Genomic DNA, 15,610 nt, shown 5'->3' on the forward strand with positions numbered 1-15,610 from the left:
GCAATAGTCCATTTTTTTTTTTTAATTCTTGCTTGGAAATAACCTTGAAGGTATTTTGAACATGATATTGAAAATAATAAACTCTAAAACAACTGTCTCCATTGTCTCACTGCTTATGATTGAGCAGCATAACATTTTATACTGGTAATGAAATGCCAAGCCAACACTGGAAATGAATATTAGCTATCAGCTAGCTAATATTAGTTAACTAATGTTACGTGAGGCGAATGTTAGCTTTAGCTAACTAGAAAATAGCTGATGTTAGTGTTCAATTGTAGACATGACGCAATCCAGATAAAATTCAGAAACTGTGAAGGTAAGAAAGTAAACAAGATAGATAAGCTATCTACTTACGTTAATCTAGAGTGGCTTGCATGACACACTGGAGTATAGACTTTAACGTGGGCATGAGCCGCTGCGATGATGGGAGTGAAACAGGCAAACTTTGACTGACATTCCAAGGTAAAGAAATGGTATGGTCCAATTTTGTGTCTTCAGTCGTATTACATGATGGGGTGGGTGGTTGGGTCAGGGGTTTTGGGACAAGTCTTAACGAGGGGGATGGGAATGTCAGACCCCTCCCCCGCTCCCCCCTCAATCCCTGATTCCATGTGAAAACATCATACTGTATTCTGAACTTTGATTTTCGAGCCAACCAGAAAGAAGGTACGTAAGGGCACAGATGAGTTTATCGCTTTAGCACGGTGTAGATCCTCCATGCATGTACAACGGAGATTGAAAGTTTGTGAACCCTTTAGAATTTTCTATATTTCTGCATAAATGTGACCTAAAACATCATCAGATTTTCACACAAGTCCTAAAAGTAGATAAAGAGAACCCAGTTAAACAAATGAGACAAAAATATTATAGTTGGTCATTTATTTATTGAGGAAATTGATCCAATATTACATATCTGTGAGTGGCAAAAGTATGTGAACCTCTAGGATTAGCAGTTAATTTGAAGGTCAGGTGAAGGTCAGATTAGAGTCAGGTGTTTTCAGTCAATGGAATGACAATCAGGTGTGAGTGGGCACCCTGTTTTATTTAAAGAACAGGGATCTATCAAAGTCTGATCTTCACAACACATGTTTGTGGAAGTGTATCATGGCACGAACAAAGGAGATTTCTGAGGACCTCAGAAAAAGCGTTGTTGATGCTCATCAGGCTGGAAAAGGTTACAAAACCATCTCTAAAGAGTTTGGACTCCACCAATCCACAGTCAGACAGATTGTGCACAAATGGATGAAATTCAAGACCATTGTTACCAGTGTTGGGCAAGTTACTTCAAAACTGTTTTGCATTATTTATTACTTGTTACTGTCATTTTAAAGTAATTAGTTACATTACAATATTACTGTATTTAAAATGTAAGGCATTACACTACTATTGCATTACTTTTAAGTTACTCTCACCAAAATAACTGGAAGTATGGATTTGGCAATCTAAATGTAGCTCAAGACGCTCAATTAGCTCATCACACATCCAGTGGAAGGTGATGTGGTATCTGACTGAGCTAGGCTTATGGTTAAAAACACTAGAATATAATAGCCACAGTGATGGCTCATGGCACAATACAAGGAACAATCATCGCAAGAACAGACAAAAGGTGAAAGTCTGGCAAATTGTGATAGAAATAATGTAACTTTAGGCCTATTCATCTCATCTCATTATCTCTAGCCGCTTTATCCTTCTACAGGGTCGCAGGCAAGCTGGAGCCTATCCCAGCTGACTACGGGCGAAAGGCGGGGTACACCCTGGACAAGTCGCCAGGTCATCGCAGGGCTGACACATAGACAACCATTCACACTCACACCTATGGTCAATTTAGAGTCACCAGTTAACCTAACCTGCATGTCTTTGGACTGTGGGGGAAACCGGAGCACCCGGAGGAAACCCACGCGGACACGGGGAGAACATGCAAACTCCACACAGAAAGGCCCTCGCCAGCCCCGGGGCTCGAACCCAGGACCTTCTTGCTATGAGGCGACAGCGCTAACCACTACACCACCGTGCCGCCCAGGCCTATTCATATTAACATTAATTGAACTGTATTGTATTGTAATGTCTAAAGATATGACAGGATACAAAATTAGCATTTCTATGCCTTTATTGTTTTCAAGTTTACAGCATTAAGCATAGTTTATGCTTCATAAAAAAAAAAAGATTAGCCCTAAGGGATATGACTCCATTTCAGAAATTTAACAAAAATGAACATATTATGGCAAATCGTAGCCTACAATAAAACTGGCCTGAAAAAAACCCCACAAGCCTTTTAAATCACAGCTAGACAATGACTATTAGCTATATGAGGCTACCCGGTCACATTTCGAAAAACAGAATTAGAAATAACAAAATCAAAGTGCTTTTAATGATATTAGCCCTCGAAGGAAAGGCAGCTCAATCACTTTAGTCTGACTTCCGACCAGAAAAAAAACTCAGTTATACAAGACAAAAATGTAAACAAACTGTCAGCATATCTTCAATAAAATACTCCGCCACAAGTCTCCTAACCTCTTGAGGCTGAAGGAGCATCTCAGAGTGGCAGAACGTTAATTCTGGCTGCTTTGTGATTTTATCGCCGCTCTCATCCTCCGCTTGCTTCCTTGCTAACTTCAGGTTACTATGGGACCTCTGTAAATGTTTAGTTAAATTACTAGTGCTATTTCGGGAAGTGGGCAGTCCTTTAGGGTTAGCACACAAAGTGCATTTGACTATGATGTTCTTCACATCCTTATTTTTCACAAACTTAAAATAATGGGCGTGCGCCCATCTGGAGAATGTGCTATCCGATGTTAGATCAGCTGCAGGTTCACTCATCTCTCTCTTCTGTCTGACTAGCCTAAAGGAAAAGGAAGTGAAACATTTTGCGCGGACGTTTCACCTCTGCTGATCTCGCAGTGATTTTGGCTAATTTGTATGAAGGAAAAAAAAGCCCACCACTTCATTCCAGGTTAAAAGTGCATTGTAACGCGCGTTACTGACATTTGTACCGAGTAAAATATTACCAAAATTTTTTCTGTAATGCCTTATATTACCACGTTACTGCAAAAAGCAATGCATTACAGTAATTCGTTACTTTTGTAACGCGTTACTCCCAACACTGATTGTTACCCTCCCCAAGACTGGGCGACCAACAAAGCTCACTCCAAGAGCAAGGCGTGTAATAGTCGGCGAGGTCACAAAGGACCCCAGGGTAACTTCTAAGCAACTGAAGGCCTCCCTCACATTGGCTAATGTTAATGTTCATGAGTCCACCATCAGGAGAACACTGAACAACAATGGTGTGCATGGCAGGGTTGCAAGGAGAAAGCCACTGCTCTCCAAAAAGAACATTGCTGCTAGTCTGCAGTTTGCTAAAGATCACGGGGACAAGCCAGAAGGCTATTGGAAAAATGTTTTGTGGATGGATGAGACCAAAATAGAAGTTTTTGGTTAAAATGAGAAGTGTTATGTTTGGAGAAAGGAAAACACTGCATTCCAGCATAAGAACCTTATCCCATCTGTGAAACATGGTGGTGGTAGTATCATGGTTTGGGCCTGTTTTGCTGCATCTGGGCCAGGACGGCTTGCTATCATTGATGGAACAATGAATTCTGAATTATACCAGCAAATTCTAAAGGAAAATGTCAGGACATCTGTCCATGAACTGAATCTCAAGAGAAGGTGGGTCATGCAGCAAGACAACAACCCTAAGTACACAACTCGTTCTACCAAAGAATGGTTAAAGAAGAATAAAGTTAATGTTTTGGAATGGCCAAGTCAAAGTCCTGACCTTAATCCAATTGAAATGTTGTGGAAGGACCTGAAGCGAGCAGTTCATGTGAGGAAACCCACCAACATCCCAGAGTTGAAGCTGTTCTGTACGGAGGAACGGGCTAAAATTCCTCCAAGCCGGTGTGCAGGACTGATCAACAGTTACCGGAAACGTTTAGTTGCAGTTATTGCTGCACAAGGGGGTCACACCAGATACTGAAAGCAAAGGTTCACATACTTTTGCCACTCACAGATATGCAATATTGGATCAATTCCCTCAATAACCAAATGACCAAGTATAATATTTTTGTCTCATTTGTTTAACTGGGTTCTCTTTATCTACTTTTAGGACTTGTGTGAAAATCTGATGATGTTTTAAGTCATATTTATGCAGAAATTTAGAAAATTCTAAAGGGTTCACAAACTTTCAAGCACCACTGTACAAGTTGAAGGGATGTGGCAACCAGGCTTGCAATACTTGAGTCCAGGACTCGGACTTGAGTCCGACTCGTGCCCTAATTTTAAGGACTTGGGGAGAACTTGACTTGTACTTGAGCACTGATGACTCGGACTTGTGCATTAACTGCATTCGGACTCGTAAACTGGAGATGAGGACTCAGATTTTTTTCTTTATTTTTTGTAGCATGCCATAATAATTTGCCATACGGTATTTATATCTACATTAATTTTTTATACTAATTTCGTGTAAGAGTGTCACACCTGTGCGCCTTAGCATGTGCATAGACTCTCGCACACATGCCATAAACAACTCACACCTGCGCAGGATTAAGGCGCTATCAACGCATCTATATAAAAACTGTGAAAACGCACTTACTTTGCGAAGTATTGAGTTGCATTGCTGACATATTACCGAGCCTTATTTCCTTGTTTGGTTTCCTGATTTCCTGTTTCTCGTCTTTGATTCTGCCGAGTCTCCAATTGCCTGTTTGTGCTTCACTCAACCTATTGCCCATTTCACCGTTTTATGATTTTGCCTGCCGTTGTTGATTGTTTACCTGTTTTCACTTGTATTAATAAACACACCTTCTGCACTTACATCTGTCTCCCAACCATCTCTGGCAGAATACTTCACACTCCCTGACATTCACGTGTTCATATGTCATGTTCAGGAACAAACTAATGTTATCGGCGCTATAACAGCCACCGTCAAACAGTGGAGTTGGAGTCTTGTTCTCGGACTCGACTTGAAGTATTTTTTAAAGGAGAACTGAAGGCAAATTTTTTATTATCAAAATTCTATTTATCTAATTTTATTAAATATAGGAATACATTTTTGATAGCTATTTTGTCACTACTATAGCAAGTTATGAGTGTTTGAAATACGCTATATAATATATCAGTCCATATCTCAAAGCAACGGCCATAAATGAGATTCGCTGAGACCTGTGCGAGACATCGTAGGATGGAAGTAAAACGTACAGCAGAAATCAAAGTGACCAACATCTGCCAACGTTGTCAAAAGACGCGCACGCCCTCTTTCGAATGCTAATGTAATCAAGCCGGAAGTTTTGTTTATTTTGATAGCAATCAGGAAAGTTTGAAAAAAGTAGGCAGTAATCGTCATTTCAACTCGTTTTTGTGCAATATTGCGTTTGGAAAACAGTTATCAAAATGGCGGCACTGACACCTGGCTGACACTTGACGTTTCCAAGTCTCATGAAGATTGCATGGATAAGCGATGCCCACTGTGGTGAACTAAATTCAGCATGGCTAAAAACCAAATAGGCCGATAAGTATATTATTTTAATTGCGACTCATTGCAGGGGCGTAGCTGGGGAGGGGGCTGGGGTGCCTGTGACCCCCCCCCCCCCTTTGTCGGGCCTTACATTTTTTCAATAGCTGCATAAGAATATCAGAAAAGCGCCCACTGTAATTTTTCTAACATTTTTTTTTAAAACTAGATTGTCACATCAGAAACAAGGTTTCTATAACCTTGTATGGTGGTTTGGGCGCAAAAACTCAGTTCTGCGCAAGCACAACACGATTGCACTAGAAAACATGGTCAAGCTGCCAGTGTAGCTGCAGTCTTTTTAGTTGCAAATTACAAGTATTTCCTCGTGTTAATAATTTGCCATATCAAAACAAGCAAAACTTTCCTCCTTCTTTCGATGTGAAGAGAGGTAAGCAATTTATGATATATTTCTTTCCATCAAAGTTGCATTTTGTGGCTTCGAAGCTAAGTTTTAGTGCCATTTCTAGAACACAGCATCAAGAAAATGTGGAAGAAACAGTAATAATGGAAGAGCCGGTTTCTAAGGTATCTAAAACTAGCAATGGTAATTATTTTTTGTTACATATTTTTCATAGTTCTATTCTAGTACTTAGTCAATTTTTTTATGATAAAACAGACTCAAAACAAGATGCATCATCGCCTTCGGCAGACCAAGAAACACCGGCTCAAGTGACAGTTGCCGGTGAGTGAGCTTGGTTTGCTTATGCTATGGTCGCTGTTGTTTGGTTTGATAGAATTAGCCCAAAACATTAGTACGGTCAGTAAGCTCAACCATTCTTTTTGGTCGATGTAGGCTTTCTTGATTTGCCAGATGAAATAATCTTGAAGATTATGAAGCACCTACCGCTCTCGGCAGTGTTCCATAGCTTGTCGAGTACCTGCAAAAGGCTGCTGCAGCTATCTCACATGGCCGTGTTATGGAAACGTTGCACGTTAGAAGATACAAAATGTCCTCCTTTCTACACCATCCATAGTTTTAAGAGCATTTTTGAGAGGCATTGTACTCATTTCCACCATCTTTATTTTAACGGCAATTTTGAACAACATTTCACTTTTCAGTTTTGTAAATTCAATCTTACACAAACATTGGGAAATTGCTCAAACCTTGTTATTTTAGATTTGTCGACAAACTTTCTCATAGAAGACATTTCTTTTGTAATACATTTAGTGCATTTGAAAGAGTTGTATTTAGAGTATTGCCGTAACGTAAACGATGTAATTGCCACAAACATTCTGAGCAACTGTAGTTATTCGCAAGATCTGGAAACACTTAGTTTATGAATGTGCAGACAGTTTGATTCAGAACAGCTGATTGCTATTGCATTAAGCCACCCAAGTCTTTGTATTTATAAGATAGACAGCTATGCCAATGTTGATATTGTATCAGCTTTGGCTATTTTGAGCTCTCCATGGTTGTCACTGTTCAAGATTTGCATGACGCCAAATTTAGATCGCCATTCTTTACAAGAATGGACTTCCTTAGAAAACATGTTTGAGGAACTAAGACTGTGCTAAACCAGTCGAGTGGGCAGTAGTGCTGTCCAAACTTAACATGCATGTCAAATGTTTGCTTTTGACACGAGCCACGGTTATATGGAACTAACGTCTGAGTGTATAAAGCAGCCCAACAGCCCGCTGGCAAAATATGTTCTTAACGTGCCAGCTAGGAGCCTTATTTCCTTGAGGATTTTCCCCAAAATCAACAAGATCATTGACATCTTTGCCATTCATCATCCATGATGCCTTTTACTTAGAAACATTTTGGTCAATGAGCAGTAAGACAACAAGAATAGAGAGATCTGCACCGGTTGACTAGGGTAAGATGTCGAACCGCTATCCATATACTGCCGGATAAAGCTGATTTGGCCTAATCATTGTCCAACATACCGCAAGTTGGCCTAGTGGTTAGCATGTCTGCCTCTCGATCGGGAGTTCTATTCATGGTTGGGTCATACCAAAGACTGTCATAAAAATGGTACCTACTGCTGTCTGGCAAGGCAAGCTGCAATACAGATGTGAGTGGGGAGTCAAACTCTTTCAGTTACCAGAGGACTAGCCCCCAACTGTAACCCTAGCTATGTGAGAGGCAGAGAGCTATGGAAATAGAGATTGGTGGCGCTGCCACATGGCGTGAGAAGGGACACATGGCGTGAGATGAGATAGATCTTTACTAATCCCTTTGGGAGGGTTCCCTCAGGGAAATTAAAATTCCAGCAGCATCATTACAGGATAAACAGAGAATAGAAAATAGAGAAAACTTCTAGATAAATTAAATTAAGTATTTACATATACAAATATAAAAAAGAATAAGATATGGGGAGAAAAAAAAAGTCCAGCAGGAGAGGTATTGCACATTTATATTGCACATAGTCCAGTATTGCTTTTTGTCAGGCTAAGCTACTGCTCCTTCCCATCCTCTGTCCTCCTGTTACCCCTCCTCCCCCCCAGAGTCTGATGGCGTGAGGGACAAAGGAGTTTTTAAGTCTGTTAGTCCTGCACTTGGGAAGGAGCATTCTGTCACTGAACAGGCTCCTCTGGTTGCTGATGACGGTGTGCAGAGGGTGACTGGCATCATCCATGATGTTCAGTAGTTTGTCCATAGTCCTCTTCTCTGCTACCGTCACCAGAGAGTCCAGCTTCATGCCGACCACAGAGCGGGCCAGCCTGATCAGTTTGTCCAGCCTGGATGTGTCCTTCTTGGATGTGTTCCCCCCCAGCACACCATGGTGTAAAAGAGGACACTGGCGACCATGGACTGATAGAACATCCACAGGAGTTTCCTGCAGATGTTAAAGGACCGCAGCCTCCTCAGGAAGTATAGCCTGCTCTGTCCCTTCCTGTACAAGTGGTTGGTGTTGCAAGTCCAGTCCAGCTTGCTGTCCAGCCACAGCCCGAGGTACTTGTAGGAATCCACAGCCTCCACCTCGACTCCCTCGATCAGAACTGGTTGTGACCTTGGTCTGGACCTCCCAAAGTCAATGACCAGCTCCTTGGTCTTCAAGGTGTTGAGCTGCAGATGGTTCCTGTTGCACCAAATGGCAAAGTCCCTCACCAGGTTCCTATACTCCTCCTCTCTGTCGTCCCTGATACACCCCATGATGGCTGTGTCATCGGCAAACTTCTGAATGTGACACAGCTCTGAGTTGTAGCAGAAGTCCGCGGTGTACAGGATGAAGAGAAGAGGGGCCAGCACCATGCCCTGGAGTGCTCCGGTGCTGCTAATCACAGTGTCAGACGTGATGTCCTTCAGCCTGACATACTGCGGCCTGTTAGTGAGGTAGCTGGAAATCCAGGTGACCAGGCAGGGGTCCACTTGCATCCTGTTCAGTTTGTCCTGAAGCATAAGGGTCTGGATGGTGTTGAAGGCACTCGAGAAGTCCAAGAAGAGGATCCTCACTGTGCCAGTTCCCTTATCCAGATGTGAGTGGGCTCGGTGTAGCAAGTAGAGGATGGCGTCTTCCACAACAACACCTACCCGGTACGCAAACTGCAGACAGTCCTGGGCATGTTGCACCTGGGGTCTGAGGAGGCTAAGGAAGAGCTGCTCAAACGTCTTCATCAGATGTGAAGTGAGTGCCACTGGTCGGAAGTCGTTCAGCTCACTGGGCTGGTTCTTCTTGGGAACTGGAATGATGCATGATGTCTTCCAGAGGGTGGGCACTCTCTCCAGCTGCAAGCTGAGGTTGAAGATGCATTAGAGTGGTTCACCCAGTTCAGCAGCGCAGGTCTTCAGTAGTCAGGGACACACCTTGTCCAGGCTTGCTGCTTTGTTAGGGTGAAGCTTCCTCAGTTGGCCTCTGACTTGGTCTGCAGTGATGCATGGAGGAGTCTGTGTTGAGGTGGGGGAGGAGGGGTAGGAGGGGGCTGCTGCGATGACTGGGGGGAGGTATGTTGAGGGAAGAAGGAGAGATGGCTGCAGTGAGGGGGAGGGTGGGGGAGACGTGGGCTGGTTGAACCGGTTGAAGAAGTCATTCAGCTCGTTTGCCCTCTCCACTGTCCCCTCAATGACTCTGGTCTTTGTGTTGTGGCCTGTGATGGTTTTCACAGACCGACATCTCAACAGCTCGCAACATGAGATGAAAGATAAAGCGATCAAAGACCGTGCTATTTTCTCAAATGTATTCAATGTATTTTTTTCATTTACAAACCTGCGGGTATGTACTCAGGCTGCCAGTCAGTGTGTGACCCCCCCCCCCCCCCCATTTGAAAAATCCTAGCTACGCCCCTGAGTTGCCAATACGAACCATGACGGAAGGTTACTAAAACCGAAAACGTAATCGAATAACATGTTTATAGCGGAGCTCCATACTTAAGAAAATATGGTAACCCATCGAGTTGATTTTTCATGGACACACAGGGATCCCAGCCATGTACGTCCGTACGTCCCCGCCCTTCACAATTCTGATTGGCTGTTTGATTTTGGCGGGAACTAGAAGCGCGAGCGTGCTTAAATAACTTATTTTTGTCTCCAGATAATTTCATATTTATCGGGTTTTTCCACCGAGAACAACTCAAACAGCGCAACACAATAACCATCATTTTTACACACTTTAATACAAACTTTAAAAAGATGTCAGAACAAGTTAACCAAGGAGAGAAAGATGAAGTCAAAACCGGGAAGAGAAAGAGAGTTTTGACAGAGGAAGAAAAGGAAAGAAGCCATGAAAGAGTGAGAGAAAAGTGAAGAAATCTTTCACAAGAAAAGCGAGAAGCTGAAAGAGAAAGAAAACAGGTAAAAAATGAATGAATAGAAATGATGAGTTGTAGGAATTTAATTCTAAATAGTGATGTTGATGTTGAAATCACTGTGAAATCCTTCGGGATCTGACAAGTTGACCTGAATCCAGTCAGTGTTTTCATGAATCGTTTATCTTTTGTTTTCAAAACAGTTTGCTATAAATCCCTAAAGCACACTGTAGTTTATAGTAATAAAAAGAATAATATACATGCGAGTTTGGAGAAATTTATCTTCTCGTGATAAAATTGAAATTGAAACACATCAAACCAGGGGCATAGCTGGGGGGTGGGGGTGGGGGTGTCCTGGGGTGCCTGTGACCCCCCCTTTGTCGGACCATACATTTTTTCAATAGTCGCATAAGAATATTAGAAAAGCACCCACTGTAATTTTTCTAACTTTTTTTTTTTAACTTGATTGTCACCTCAGCCTCATTAGGGTTTTTATAACCTTGTATGGACTTCCTGTGGTTTGGGCGCAGAAACCCAGTTTGTCAGAGTGTGTGCGTGGGAGAGGCGGATGTAAGTGCAGATATGTTAAATAATACACAGTGCGATATGAGCATAAAGTGCGTGAAATGCACACAACAGGCAAACAGTCTGAAACAGCATGCAAAGTCGTAATCGAGGAAACAGGCAGGAGGTCAATCGAGGCGCGGACAGAATATCAGAGGCAAAACTATACAAGATCAAGGGACGAGAAACAGGGGTCGCAAAACCAGGAGGTCAACAAGAACAGGGACAGGAAACAAGGCTCAGTAAGGCACACTAGACATGGTGTAATACTTTGCATCGTCCTTGCATGGGCGCAGTCCTTAAATAGCCCAAACATAGTTCACTGATTAAAGCAGGTGTTCTTTGTTAATGGTGCGCATGCCAGAGCTCGTTAGGCACGCGCGCAGTGAGGTGTGCCTTCAGGTACATGAGCCAAGGTGCACAGGACTGACACAGTTCTTCGCAAGCGCAACATGATCGCACTAGAAAGCATGGTCAAGCTGCCAGTGTAGCTGCATTCTTTTTAGTTGCGAATTACGAGTATTTCCTCTTGTGTTAATACAGTTAAGGTCAAAATTATTAGCCCCCTTTGTGAAATCAGACATAACCCTTTGTTTATCCATGAAAATGACAATTTCCAAAAATCTTCATAGTTTATATGATTCCAAAAGAGAAAAGATAGAATGGCCACTAAGTTTGATGATGATATTTTATTCATGCTCTGACTTGTAACAAGAAAACAGAAAAATGACATGGTCAAAATTATTAGCGCCCTGACAATCAATAGTCTACCCTTTCTGTGCCACAACTGACATCAACCTCTTTGGATAGTCCTTTACAAGGTTGGGACATGTCTCTGTAGGTATTTTGGCCTATTCCTCCTTGGCAAAGAGCTCCAGCTGGTCCAAATTGCATGGTTTTTGGGCATGGACTTTTGTTTTGAGCATGTGCCATAGATTCTCAATGGGATTGAGGTCTGGGTTCTGTGCAGACCACTCCAGGACCTTGATTTTGGTGTCCTTTAGGAAGTTTTGGACCACTTTCGATGTGTGCTTTGGGTTATTATCATGCTGAAAGACCCAGCAGCAACCTAAGCCTAGACTAAGAGCAGATGTCTTGATGTTGTCCCTTAAAATGTCAACATAATCTTCCTTTTTCATGATCCCATGCACCCGAACAAGGCTCCCTGTGCCTGAGGCAGCAAAACAGCCCCATAACATGATGCTCCCACCACCATGTTTCACTGTGGGAACTGTATTTTTGGGGTTGTAGGCCTCGCCCTTCTTTTGCCAAACAAAGGCAACATCCATGTGCCCAAACAGCTCCAGTTTAGTCTCATCAGACCAAAGGACAGACTTCCAAAACTCATCTTTAACTTTCAAATGTGCATGAGCAAAGTTCAGTCTGGCTTTGAGATGCCGCTTTTGGAGTAATGGGGTTTTTCTTGGGCGATGACCTCGGAGCCTTCCACGATGAAGAACCCTTGCTACTGTCTTCCTCGAGACCTCAACCCCAGAAGAGGCAAGGTCAGCAACAGTCATTTTGGTGGATGTGTGGGGATTCTTGCCAACATCCCTCATGATTTTTCTCTCTTGGGATTGAGATAATTTGCATTTTCGTCCACGCCCAGGTTTGTTACGCACAAAATGGAACTCCTTGTACTTTGCAATGATGCATTGCACCGCTGTTCTAGAGACTGTGAAGTGTCTAGAAATGACAGTATAGCCTTCCCCCTTGGTATGGGTCTCAACTATTTTCTTTCTGAGTTCCAGAGTGATTTCTTTTGTCTTCGGTATGGCTTTAAACGCAGACCCCTCTCAGAAATGTGTTCAACTGCCTCTAGGCCTGTTCCTTCGAGTCCCTTAAGTAACAATCAATGCTGATTGGATGTTCAGGTGTTGTCTGGGAGCTAATTCACTGCACAGGTGTGGCTTGAAAGCTGACAGGCTGGTCGTGTGTGTTTTAAAAGCAAGAAAATTGCATGGGGGCTAATAATTTTGACCACCCCATTTTTCACTACATTTGAGATTAAGGATACTTAAATATTAATCTTACATTCCAAAATGCACCAGGTACTATGGAATAACACTTGTGCATGGTTGATATTTTAAAATTACATCAGTGTAAAATCTTTGGGGAGAATTTTATCGTAATGTTCCAAAATTTCATGGGGGCTAGTAATCTTGACCTTAACTGTAATTCACCATGTCAAAACAAGTGAACCTTTCCTCCTTCTTTGGACGTGAAGAGAGGTAAGCAATTTAAGATATATTTTTTTTCCATCAAAGTTGCATTTTATGGTTTCGAAGCTAAGTTTTAGTGTGCCGTTTCTAGAACACAACATCAAGAAAACGTGGAAGAAACAGCAATAATGGATGAGCCGGTTTCTAAGCTACTTAAAACTAGCAATGTTAATTATTTTTTGCTATATAATGTACTCAGGCTGCCAGTCAGTGTGTGACACCCCCCCCCCCCTTGAAAAATCCTAGCTACGCCCCTGCAAAGTACATCGTCTGTTGCATGTTTGTTTTCATTTGAATGGAAGCTCCGCTATTAGGTAGGACCTCATCTCATCTCATTATCTCTAGCTGCTTTATCCTGTTCTACAGGGTTGCAGACAAGCTGGAGCCTATCCCAGCTGACTACGGGCGAAAGGCGGGGTACACCCTGGACAAGTCACCAGGTCATCACAGGGCTGACACATAGACACAGACAACCATTCACACTCACATTCACACCTACGGTCAATTTAGAGTCACCAGTTAACCTAACCTGCATGTCTTTGGACTGTGGGGGAAACCGGAGCACCCGGAGGAAACCCACGTGGACACGGGGAGAACATGCAAACTCCACACAGAAAGGCCCTCGCCGGCCGCGGGGCTTGAACCCGGACCTTCTTGCTGTGAGGCGACAGCGCTAACCACTACACCACCGTGCCACCCCAGGTAGGACCTCATTTTATATTTAAGAAATAAAGCAAGTTTAAAAATGACTTCAGTTCTCCTTTAAAGTGCATATCACGGGTAAATTCAGGAGCAAGATCAATGTAATTCTCCTATTTTATATTAAACTTTGGTCAAATATCTGTAACATTCTGCGTTCTCTGCCATTTTTTTTACCTTGCGCAATACCAGAAAAATTCAGTTGAAATCAAGCCATTTGAGGCGAATTGGTCCGCCTCTGAAAAAACTTGGCGTTTGGATTTCCCGGGAAACATTGATTTTCGTGACGTCGCATGCGGGACGCCTCCTTCTGAATCCTACGTCAGCGCTGGTTTGTTTATGAAAAAATGACCTGGTGGTTTTCTGCAAATTTCTTCAATGTTATCGCGTAATTATTAAAACGGTTAACAGATGTATCGTAGGAGGGTGTAGCAACACCAATCTTGATGGGATTAGTACTCATCGTTTTCCAAAAGACCGGACAATGAGAGAGAAATGGGAGCGCTTGGTCTACACAGGCTGTGCACTGAAACTGTGCAAGCTCTCGCAGCCTGCTGGCGCTTCCGCAAGTGACGTCACGAATCTGGCTCCAGACTCCCTTGGGATTTTTCCAGACGTGTTTTATTTTTTTCTGCTGTAGACAGATGGCCTTGTGCAAAATTACCCTTCTGGATGAGTGTGTAAAGGGACATACTTTCATATATTTAAAAAAAAAAAAAAACATGAAATTGGTCCAGAATATGCACTTTAATGACTTGGATTTGACTCGGACTCGAGGTTTAGTGACTCGACTACAACACTGGTGACAACCAACCCCCGTTCACCCCATTAATACAAGTCTATGAAGAAATATGACACACTGGACAATTATATTTTGGTATGTGTGAATGTTTTAGTGGGCGGACCCTGAACTTGTCTTCTGAGACAGGTTTCTTCCTGTGATGTAGAGACAGAGAGAGAGAGAGAAAGAGAGAGAGAGAGAGAGAGGGAGACAGAGAGAGAGAGAGAGAGAGAGAGAGGGAGACAGAGAAAGGGAGATAAAGAGAGAGAGGGAGCCAGAGAGAGGGAGAGAAAGAGAGAAAGAGAGAGGGAGCCAGAGAGAGAGAGAGAGACAGACAGAGAGAGAGAGAGAGAGAGAGAGAGCCCCAGAGAGAGGGGGGGAGCCAGAGAGAGAGAGAGAGGGAGCCAGAGAGAGACAGAGAGAGAGAGTCAGCCAGAGAGAGGGAGCCAAAGAAAGCCAGAGAGAGAGGGAGAGAGAAAGCTAGAGAGAGAGGAAGCCAGAGAGAGGGAGAGAGAGAGAAAGAAAGAAAGCCAGAGAGAGAGGGAGAGAGAAAGCTAGAGAGAGAGGGAGCCAGAGAGAGGGAGAGAGAGAGAAAGAAAGAAAGCCAGAGAGAGAGAGAGAGGGAGAGAGAGCCAGAGAGAGAGAGAGAGAGAGAGAGAGAGAGAGAGAAAGAAAGCCAGAGAGAGAGAGAGAGAGAGGGAGCCAGAGAGAGAGAGAGAGAGAGGGAGAGCGAGAGAGAGAGGGAGCGCCAGAAAGAGGGGGGGGGGAGCCAGAGAGAGACAGAGAGAGACAGAGGGAGCCAGAGAGAGACAGAGAGAGAGAGAGAGAGAGAGAGAGGGAGACAGAGAGAGACAGAGAGTCAGCCAGAGAGAGGGAGCCAAAGAAAGCCAGAGAGAGAGGGAGAGAGAAAGCTAGAGAGAGAGGGAGCCAGAGAGAGAGAGAGAGAAAGAAAGCCAGAGAGAGAGAGAGAGAGAGAGAGAGCCAGAGAGGGGGGGGGGGGAGAGAGACAGAGAAAGACAGACAGAGAGAGAGAGAGAGAGAGAGAGAGACAGAGAGAGGGAGCCAGAGAGACAGAGGGAGAGAGAGAAAGACAGAGAGAGAGAGAGAAAGCCAGAGAGAGAGAGAGAGACAGAGAGAAAGCCAGAGAGAGAG

This window comes from Neoarius graeffei, chromosome 2, assembly GCF_027579695.1.
Source record: "Neoarius graeffei isolate fNeoGra1 chromosome 2, fNeoGra1.pri, whole genome shotgun sequence".
Taxonomy (NCBI): domain Eukaryota; kingdom Metazoa; phylum Chordata; class Actinopteri; order Siluriformes; family Ariidae; genus Neoarius; species Neoarius graeffei.